This window comes from Epinephelus fuscoguttatus, linkage group LG12, assembly GCF_011397635.1.
Source record: "Epinephelus fuscoguttatus linkage group LG12, E.fuscoguttatus.final_Chr_v1".
Taxonomy (NCBI): domain Eukaryota; kingdom Metazoa; phylum Chordata; class Actinopteri; order Perciformes; family Serranidae; genus Epinephelus; species Epinephelus fuscoguttatus.
The window spans coordinates 23975170-23985453 of NC_064763.1; the positions used below are offsets into that span (position 1 = coordinate 23975170).

The window sequence follows — 10284 nt, forward strand, 5'->3', positions numbered from 1 at the left end:
TCCTGCTGCCACTCCTGACCCCCTGCCCTTTAACACTACGCTGCACTTGGTAGAAGTGCCGACCCTTCTCTTCCTTATCCCATCTAGCCTGCCACAGCTGATTTGCCGTTTCCCAAATTATCTCCTTTGCCTCTGCTTTACTAATCTTATTATGCATATCTGCTCTCTCCTTCTTTAGAGCCCTCTTAGCTAACGCATCTGCCTCTTCATTGCCCCCCACTCCTACATGTGCAGGAACCCACAGAAATCTCACAATACTACCCTGACTCACACACCGAGTCACACACATCAAAATTTCATATAGCAAGCCCTGCCTGCTTCCAGAATGGAAGGACCTTAAGCTAGTTAACACTGAAGCCGAGTCGCAGCATATTAACACCCTCTCCACCCGAGCATGCTCAGCCCATCTGAGCGCCATCAGCACAGCTATCATCTCCACAGTGTACACACTCAGTCTGTTCGTAGTCCTCCTGTTAAGTGCCACCCCCTTCTCTGGAACAACTACTCCAAACCCTGTCACCCCGGTCTCCATGTCCTTCGATCCATCTGTAAATATCAGAGTAAAATCCCTATAAGATACCTGAGTGAGACTCTTAAAGACCCCTACCAAATCCACCCCTCTTCCAGTCTTTTTCTCCTCCAACAGCCACCAATCTACTACAGGCCACTTCAACATCCAGGGAGCCACGACTGGGTACACCACCGATGGGCATAACCGTAACCCCCCTACTCCAAACTCTCCTGCCACATCCTTACCGACTCGGCCAAAGTTCTTCTTTCTACTCTTTCCATTCTCCCAGCAGTCCCTTAGCACCCCCACAGTAGGGTGAGAGTCTCCATGTCCCTGCAAACTAGACCAGTAATAATTAGCCATCAGCTGTCCCCTTCTTATTTCCAGTGGCATTTCATTCATGGCCACTTGCAGAGCAGATACTGACAAAGACTTAAATGCCCCACTGCAGATCCTTAAAGCCTGGGCCTGAAGCACATCCAGCTTCCTGAGGTGTGTCTGGGCCGCCGACCCATACACCAAACAGCAATAGTCCAGCACCGACCTCACCAGTGACACATACACTGCCCTCAAAGCCTCACAACTAGCCCCCCAACTCCTACCTGTTAAGCACCTCGTCACATTCAACACCTTTTTTCCCCTTTCTCCTATCCTCTTAACATGGCTTTCCCACGTCAGACGAGCATCAAATACCACCCCCAAATACTTAAAAGACTCAACCCTCTCCAGCTCTTGCCCATATAACCTGAGCTTGAGACCATCCTCCACCTTCTTCCTCGTGAAGAACACAGTCTGCGTCTTCTCCACTGAGAACCTGCAGCCCCATTTCAACCCCCACTGCTCCACTTCATCCATTGCTTCCTGCACCTTCCTTACCCCATTTTCCAAACATCTCCCCCTTTTCCAGAGAGCCCCATCGTCAGCAAATAGGGACCTCCCTATGTCCCCCTGTACCCCAGCAAAAATGTCATTAATCATGACAGTAAAGAGAAGAGGACTGATGACACTCCCCTGAGGAGTCCCGTTACTGATCTGGAACTGACTGGACAAAACAGAGCCAATCCGAACCTGAATCTTTCTGTCAGTTAAAAAATCTCTAATCCAATTAAACATTCTCCCATCTATTCCCAACTTGTGCAATTTTATCAGCAGACCTTCTCTCCACATCATGTCATAAGCCTTCTCTGTATCAAAAAATACAGCTATCACTGACTCCTTGTTAGCCTGGGCTCTCCTTACCTCATCCTCTAGTTTAATCACAGCATCCATGGTGTTTCTTCCTCTCCTAAAACCACACTGATATCCCACCATTACACCTCTCCTCTCCAGCACATAATATAACCTGTCTGTCACCATCCTCTCCATCACTTTGCAAATATTAGAAGTCAAAGCTATTGGTCTGTAGCTAGATGGTAATGTAGGGTCCTTTCCTGGTTTCCGGACCGGCACCACCACTGCTTCTTTCCACCCCTGAGGCAGTTTCCTCCTCCCACACTCTGTTGTAGATATACAACAACGCCCCCAAAGCCTCATCCCCCAGGTTTTGCAGCATTTTATAACACACCCTATCTTTTCCAGGAGAAGTGAGCTTGGACTTATTTATAACTCTTACCATCTCTGCTAATGTAAAAGGTTCATCAAGAATATCCCCTCCCCTCTCCTTCCTACCTACCACACCTGGATGGAAACTCAAGGTAGCTTCCCTCCTCCTTATTCCTTCTTCAGACAGATTCTTCAGATCATGCACCTTAGAGAAAGATCTGGCCATAAGTTCTGCCTTCTCCCCATCTGATATTGCTGTCTCTTCACCACACACCAACACTGGGTATCCCCATTCTCTCCTGTCTCCCCCCATCTTCTTTATCATCCCCCACACTTCTCCCACTGGCGTTGTCCGCCCTATTCCACTACAATACCCCCTCCAGGCTGCTCTCTTTGCCCTCCTCACTATCTTCCTCAGAAGTGCCTGGGCTCTTTTATACTGGAACAGGTGCTGTTGGGAAAGTGTCTTCTTAACTAATCTAAATGCCCTATTCCTTTCCCTCACCGCCTGCTGACACTCCTCAGACCACCTTGGGACCAGCTTCCTCTCCCTCCCACCCCTACTCTGAGGTATCGTTCTCTCTGCTGCCTCTATAACCCCCGATGAGAACCCCTTATTTACCTCATCAACATCCACCAATAAGTCAATCTTACCTAAAATCTCTTCACTAGTCATCTTAAATAAACTCCAGTCCGCCTTACCTAACACCCACCGAATGTTACCACCCCCTGCACCCCCCTTCCCCCCCCCACCTGACCACCTAGCGTGCACAATACGGGATAGTGATCACTACCTACAGTAGACTCAGACCAAACCTCCCACTGATTCACCCCAGCGAGCGGGGCAGAAACCAATGTCAGGTCCAACACAGACTCATTACCAGTCGCCCATTTTAACCTAGTTCCCCAACCATCATTAAGGCACACTAATTCTCTCTCGTCCATTAGTTCTTCTATCCTTGCTCCATTCACATCTGTCTGAAATCCCCCCCACCGAGTGCTGTGAGCATTAAAGTCAGCGCACCAAACCACCCTACTTCTATCCTGTCCCTTAACCTCTAACAATCGCTCTAACTCCAGCCTCTTACAAGGATTATAGTAGTTAATCACCACCATCTCCACTCCTTTATCCCATATCTCCACTACAATATATTCAAGGTCCATTCAAGATGAGAGTCCTCCCTCAGCCCTCACCTTTTGGACTTGTGACTCCCTCCTTAAAACCTCACAACCCCCAAATGCCACATTATGATCTCCCCCACAGTTACAACACTTGGGCGGCACCTCATTTTCACACTCCCCATATCCATGCCCCCCCCCCCCCCCCACATCTGGCACACCTCCTCTCCTCCTTACAGTTCTGGGCTGTATGGCCAAACTGCTGGCAGTTGTAACATCTCAGCGGCCTTGGTACATAAGCTCTGACTGGATAGTTTACAAAGCCCAGCAGCACTCTACCAGGCAGCACCTGCCCCTCAAATCAAATTCAAGCAAAATCACCTCACTGTCCGTTTTCACCCCCTCTCTCATCCTCTGCAACCTCTCCACCCTCAGGATCTTTCCCCCCACCAGATTCTCCTGCAGCTCCTCCATTTTCAAACATAAGGGCACCCCTGCTATCACTCCCTTACAACCACCTGTCCTGCGCTCCCCCACCCTCCCAGACTGAACCACCTTTAGCGTCACTACCTCTTTCATACCCTTAGCTTTTTCTACTTGTCCCTCATCTGAGCATGACACCAGGAGATTCCCATCAGGTAGCACTTTAGCAAATTTGATCTCCCCCAGCTGTCTGCCTAGGTCTTTTGTTAGCATCAGTGGATTAATAGCTTTCATCTTTTTCTGCTCAGCCTCCCCAAAGCGTAAGATCACCACCAGCTTATTGCCCTCCCTCTGGGCTAAACCTCTCCCTTTCACACTTTCATCCAAACTCACACCTACCTCACTTCTCTGCCTCTTGTGAGTGTTTCCTCCTCTCAAACTTTCTTGCTGGTTCGGATCTCCCCTCTTCTGTCCCTTATCTCCTTTCAGCTCCATCTCATCATTGTTCCAGTCTTGCCCTATCTCAGAGCCTGACCCATTCCCGGACCAGCTGTGCTCAGCCATGGAGTCTCGGTCCAGATTTCCTGCAACACGAGTAAAGCCTCCCCGACCGACCGAAGTTAATTCTGTCGATTATCTTCTGAGATTCTTTATCAAACACAATTTTAAATCTCCGCGCCACCGTCGCAGCAACTCCTCGTGCACTCGTATTCGTTAAGTTTTCGGAGACCACAACTCTCAATGAGGTTCTGCAGCGCTGCAACATGGCGCCAACGATCAGTGGAGTTCTGTCAACTACCTCTGAAGGCCGCGTTTAGTGACGGCTTGGAAATTACATTTCTCTACACCACCACCAACCAACGATTAGCCAACTTCAATTACGAAACGCCAGAAAGAGCGTTAATGTTTTAGGAAGCTTATTTTGGTGATTTCATGTTTGTAACGTGTGAATAACAAAAATCATTCATTGTTTCCGCCCGGTTTCGAACCGGGGACCTTTCGCGTGTTAGGCGAACGTGATAACCACTACACTACGGAAACTGCGTGACAATGGTGCGTTCAGGGACAGACAGTAGACTGGGCAACTTTTCTTATCACGCGAGCCATTTTTGGCCAAAAAATGTATTTAAAAAAAAAAAAAAAAGATGGAATCGCAAAACATATTTGTTCCTCACAGTGACGACAACACACCCTGTTTAATCTACTTTAACCTACAAACATTCTTAATAGATCTAAATGAGAATTCATTAGTATGTTTTACTACTTTGTTGTAAAACATACTAATGAATTCTCATTTAGATCCTCCTCTGAAATGAGCTGTTGATGATTATTTGGTACTTAAACTTTGTAGCATTAGTGGTGAAAACATACAAATCATTCACTAGGTAATTATCCAATGCTTACCAAAAGCTACCTGGGAAAAAATAGTAAAAAAAACTGACAATATACAATATACATGTGATATTCAATTATAGGAGGAGTCACTGAGCCAGGCCACAGTGGAGAAGATTGTGAAAGACATTCTGGAGAAACAGCAACATCAGCAGGAGCAGCAGCTGGATAACATTCATACAGTTCAGTAAATTTAAAACTACTAATGCAAAAGAGTCTGGTTGATTGTCTACTTGCAGATTAAAATCAGTGTGGATGATTGACAGCATTTCTGAAAAGTCTGAGATGAAAGAGGAGCATCGTTTGGGAGGCCTGTAAACACACAGTATAGGAGGACTGTTAAAAACAAAGGAGTGAGATTGAAAAGAAGTGCATTCATCAAATGTAATCTGTGGTTGATGAGGTTGATGAAGTATCTCCTCATTACATTTTAGAGATCACAACTCTTCACGAGGTTCAGCAATTCTGCAGCATGGTGCCAACCGCCAGCAGCACACGTAAACTCCCCATGACGGCCGCATTTAGAGACGCATCGGAAATTACAGTTCTCCACATTATCACCATTGGACGGTTGGCCAAGTTGAATCACGAAACGTCAGAAAACACCTTTACGTTTTATGAGGATTAGGTTGGTGATGTGATATGTGTCGTAATAGCCGTATGTGACGTATGAGTGACGAAAAGGGTCCACTGTTTCCGCCCGGTTTCGAACCGGGGACCTTTCGCGTGTGAGGCGAACGTGATAACCACTACACTACGGAAACTCATATTATTGCATTCAGGGACAAACAGGAAAATGGGACCAGCAACGATTACTATCATCAGAGCCAAATGTTGAAAAACTGCAATACATGTGTGTTCCTCATAGTGACGACAACACAGCCTATTTAATCTACATTTCTATCTACATTATTTTGCTGAAGTTCTGTAAATTTCAGGAAAAGGCGCCAGGTCATAGACACACAGTTGATCAGACGTCAAAACTATTTGTATATATATATATATATATATATATATATATATATATATATATATATATATATATTCTGAAAGAGAGCAGCTTATGCTCATAAATACTGATCAAACTTCCCTACACCATGGAAATAACATTGGAATTTTTAATGTAGGTGGTGTTCACCTTTAATGTTTTAGGGACTGCTGTGCTGCCTTCAAGGTCCTGTACCCTGGGACTCAGGAGCACCTCCTGTGTGACTGCAGGAGGATCTCAGAGACGACCGTGGCAGAGGCGACCTCTGGAAACCTGGCTAACAACAGTGCCTCAAGAAACAAGGTCAACAAAGACATGACCATCAAGTTCGACTTGTGTCACTGCGTGTGGTGGTTTGAACAGTGGGCTGCTATATTTCAGGTATGTCTCACATTTCACCAGTGAATTTCACGTGCCACTTTTTTAAGGAATCAAACGTTAGTGGGGTTCAACATTTCAAGTACTTAATTCGTGCTTCTCAGTTGTTTACGAGCTGTTTAATGACTTAATTTGCTTCAGTAGTGTTGTTTTATGTTCTCTCTCTCCCAGTGACAGCTTACCGGCTCTGAACCGTAGCTGGGAACATGTTCACTTGTTAACGACTAGCTCGCCTCATTGTTAGCTAGCAACTAGTAGCTAGCAAGTAGTTTCTGCTTCCGGCATCACGTGATCTTCTGTATCTTTCCTCGTTAGTATAGTGGACAGTATCTCCGCCTGTCACGCGGAAGACCGGGGTTCGATTCCCCGACGGGGAGTAGTTTTAGAGGTTATCTTCACAATGCTTCTATTTCACACATGGTTGTCCTGAAAAAACAACAACATATATATCTCGTCCCCAGACAGACAAACACTTAATAAAACATACACACGTTTTCTAAAGTTTCGTGATCCAATTTGGCTAACCAGTCTGTGGTGATGATGTGTACTGTTACATCACCAACTCGTTTGAGCTTGTGATGCAGTGATCCATTATTTTCACCTCTTAGAAGCTTAAAAGTAAAAATCATCATCATATTATAGTTCATTGTGTATTTGCTTTTCCTCTTGCTTACAACTGACTGAAATAATCACGCCTAAAATAACAAGCATTTTATGGCTGGTTTTTGTGCTACTCACCGGCCACTTTATTAGGTATACCTGTTCTGCCATTAGGGGGAAGAAAGGTGATTTAAGTGACTTTGAACGGGGCATGGTTGTTGGTACCAAACAGGTTGGTCAGAATATTTCAGAATCTGCTGATCTACTGGGATTGTCACCACAACAACCATCTCTAGGGTTTACAGAGGATGGTCTGACAAAGAGAAGATATCCAGTGTTGATGCCAGAGGTCAGAGGAGAATGGCCAGACTGGTTCAAGATGATAGAAAGACAACAGTAACTCAAATAACCACTTGTTACAACCAAGGTCTGCAGAAGACCATCTCTGAACCAACAACACGTCCAACCTTGAAGCAGATGGGCTACAGCAGCAGAAGACCACACCAGCTGCCACTCCTGTCAGCTAACAACAGGAAACTGAGGCTACAGTTCACACAGGCTCACCAAAACTGGACAATAGAAGATTGGAAAAACGTCGCCTGGTCTGATGAGTCTGGATTTCTGCTGCAACTTTCAGATGGTAGGGTCAGAATTTGAAACATGAAAATGAAATGAAACATTTACACTGAACAACAATTTAAACGCAATGATTTGTTTGTGCTTCCATTTTCACGGTAGACTCTGAGATCCTCCTGCAGTCACACAAGAGGTGCTCCTGAGCCCCAGTGTACAAGACCTTGAAGGCAGCAAAGCAGTCCCTAAAGCATTAAAGGGGAACATTGTGGTCAATATTTGTGAGCATGAATTGCTCTCTTTAAGTTTTTTTTAACAGTTTTAACATCTGATCAACTATGTGCGTCATATGACTACGACCTGGCACCTTTTCCTGATATTTGCAGAATAATGTTGGTAGAAATGTAGATTAAATAGGCTGTGTTGCCATCACTATGAGGAACAGATATGGATTGCGGTTCCACACAGTTTCTTGCATTTTTTGGGCCAAAAATGGCTCTTATGATAGTAAACGTTGCTTCCCCAATTTACTGTTTGTCCCTGAATGCAGCATGAATACGGAGTTTCCGTAGTGTTCGTGGCTCCAGTGTAAAGTAATTGGCAGCTTGCAAAACTCTGCTTTCAACACACTGCTACTAACTAACAAACTACATTTTGTATTTTGAACGTTATACAATGCTTTCCAGTTTTATGGCCTGTTGTGACCTGTTGACCATTGGGAAAGAGCTTGTTCAGTGTTTGCTCAGTGTTATACATAAGTGTTTGAAATGTGCCTGAATTTTGATAATGAAAAGTTCGTCGGTAGAAAAACATTTCTGCACAGCTGTGCAGAAATGTTGCACAGCTGTGCAACATTTCTGTTAAGGCTGTTAAGCGACGCTTTTCAGTTTTATGGCCTGTTGTTTAGGCTGATCACTGTATGTACATGTGTAATGGTTCCCGTGGCGGTCAAGGTTGCCGGCCCCAGTTTACTGTTTGTCCCTGAACGCCTCATCGCCACGGAGTTTCCGTAGTGTAGTGGTTATCACGTTCGCCTAACACGCGAAAGGTCCCCGGTTCGAAACCGGGCGGAAACAAGTATTAGTTTACGTTATTCACACGTTACAAAGAGGATATCGCTGGAATAAGCTTCGTAAAACATTAACGCGTTTTCTGGCGTTTCGTGATTGAAGTTGGCTAACCGTCGGTTGGTGGTGGTGTAGAGAAATCAAAGACGGTGGATAAACCAAGACGGTCCACTGCGAGTCAGTTTCCTGTATCAGTGTCACTTGGGGTTCGCGACCACCACGCCCCTTTAGGAGACTAACAGCAGGTCCTGACTCCATTGACTTCAGTGGGAGAAATGAACGTGATTACAGATTATGGCCGATTCTTTCGCCCCATAGTCACGGAAGCAGATATTGGACCCATTTATCGCAAGCCACATATCTTTAGAACATTTCGACACCAAAATGGCAAATTTCAGACGGACAAATCAGGAGTAAATTTACTTTGTTCAAGACCTGTCTCTGTCTCAACAACACACTCGCGCGAGATCTGGCAACAGATAGCTCCTCTCTGGTGCTGAAATCAGTGCAGTTTCACCAAAGATACTGGATTAAAAAAATATTTTTCTTCCATCAGATGTCTTAGTTACAACATGATTGAGCTAACTGGAGTAGTTTCATGTCGTATCCTACAACGGGAGGCTTTTAACAGATGACGTCCTGATGTTAGCTTAGCTGCTAGTGTTAGCTGTCCCTGTCAGCTGCAGCCACTGCTAGACATCGTCATTTCCCAGAACTGAATAAATACCACACATAGCAACACAAAACTGCTTTGCTAGCTCAAGCATGTTGTAACTAAGATATCCGCTGGAAAAAAATATTTTTTTCACGGACCGTTTAATGAGTTATTACCTGTTGAGGTAGTGAACGACTTGAGTTGTAAAGTTTAAAAACAAATATGTGGTTGATGGTTCAGTATGACCATGTGTGAGTTTACAACCATAGTGAAGATAACTTAAGCATAAGAACTCCCCGTCGGGGAATCGAACCCCGGTCTTCCGCGTGACAGGCGGAGATACTGTCCACTATACTAACGAGGAAGCCGCGAAAAGCCACGTGATGCCGGGAAGAGACATCGATAGGTTTCCTTTGCTATGATACATACGTTCTGGTCGCTAGCTAACATTAGCAACAAACTTGAGAACCTGTCGATGCTAAATGTTGCCGGCTAACTCTTGTTTTCCCCTTCAAGGACGGTAGCTTTGTGGGTAACTTGTGAGGGTGTGACGTGTACATCAGTGTGTGTGTGTGTGTGTGTGTGTGTGTGTGTGTGTGTGTGTGTGTGTGTATGTATGGAGGGAATACAGACTGGTGACAGTCAAAAGAATTAAGTGTCTAAATAAGCTTAGGGCTGCGGTTAAACCTCATTAGGAGGCCATGTTTGTTGTAGTGAACGGCATCTGAACGCCTCGCCGTCCTTTCCTCCACAGAGTGGTCCGGACCGCTAGAAGCTAGCTACCAGCTAGCAACTAGCTAACAACGAGCCATGGTAATCTCATGTTAATGAGCTAGCTGAATTTCAATGTTAGATGACCCTCGTTATACTACCAGCGTATCGATTACTTATACTAGAGTCACGTGATGAATAGTATCATTCCTCGTTAGTATAGTGGACAGTATCTCCGCCTGTCACGCGGAAGACCGGGGTTCGATTCCCCGACGGGGAGTTCTTTTGGTTTTCTTCACTATGGCCATAATTCACACTTTGCTGT

The 10284-nt window shown here is 45.2% G+C and overlaps 1 long non-coding RNA gene and 6 other non-coding genes across 7 annotated transcripts; 4 read left to right on the forward strand and 3 right to left on the reverse strand.

The window, feature by feature from the left end:
- Nucleotides 1-4563: 4563 nt before the first annotated feature.
- On the reverse strand, nt 4564-4636 carry trnav-aac (transfer RNA valine (anticodon AAC)). The gene has a single exon. It is a non-coding gene; the product is annotated as a tRNA-Val (tRNA).
- A 1042-nt stretch (nt 4637-5678) lies between these two features.
- trnav-cac (transfer RNA valine (anticodon CAC)) lies at nt 5679-5751 on the reverse strand. Its single transcript has one exon. It is a non-coding gene; the product is annotated as a tRNA-Val (tRNA).
- Nucleotides 5752-6205: 454 nt separating this feature from the next.
- LOC125898478 (uncharacterized) lies at nt 6206-8079 on the forward strand. The gene is made up of 3 exons (XR_007450633.1): nt 6206-6356; nt 7381-7593; nt 7692-8079. It is a non-coding gene; the product is annotated as an uncharacterized LOC125898478 (long non-coding RNA).
- Nucleotides 6659-6730, forward strand: trnad-guc (transfer RNA aspartic acid (anticodon GUC)). The gene has a single exon. It is a non-coding gene; the product is annotated as a tRNA-Asp (tRNA).
- A 450-nt stretch (nt 8080-8529) lies between the features above and the next one.
- trnav-aac (transfer RNA valine (anticodon AAC)) lies at nt 8530-8602 on the forward strand. Its single transcript has one exon. It is a non-coding gene; the product is annotated as a tRNA-Val (tRNA).
- A 938-nt stretch (nt 8603-9540) lies between these two features.
- On the reverse strand, nt 9541-9612 carry trnad-guc (transfer RNA aspartic acid (anticodon GUC)). The gene has a single exon. It is a non-coding gene; the product is annotated as a tRNA-Asp (tRNA).
- A 555-nt stretch (nt 9613-10167) lies between these two features.
- On the forward strand, nt 10168-10239 carry trnad-guc (transfer RNA aspartic acid (anticodon GUC)). The gene has a single exon. It is a non-coding gene; the product is annotated as a tRNA-Asp (tRNA).
- The last annotated feature ends 45 nt before the right edge of the window (nt 10240-10284 follow it).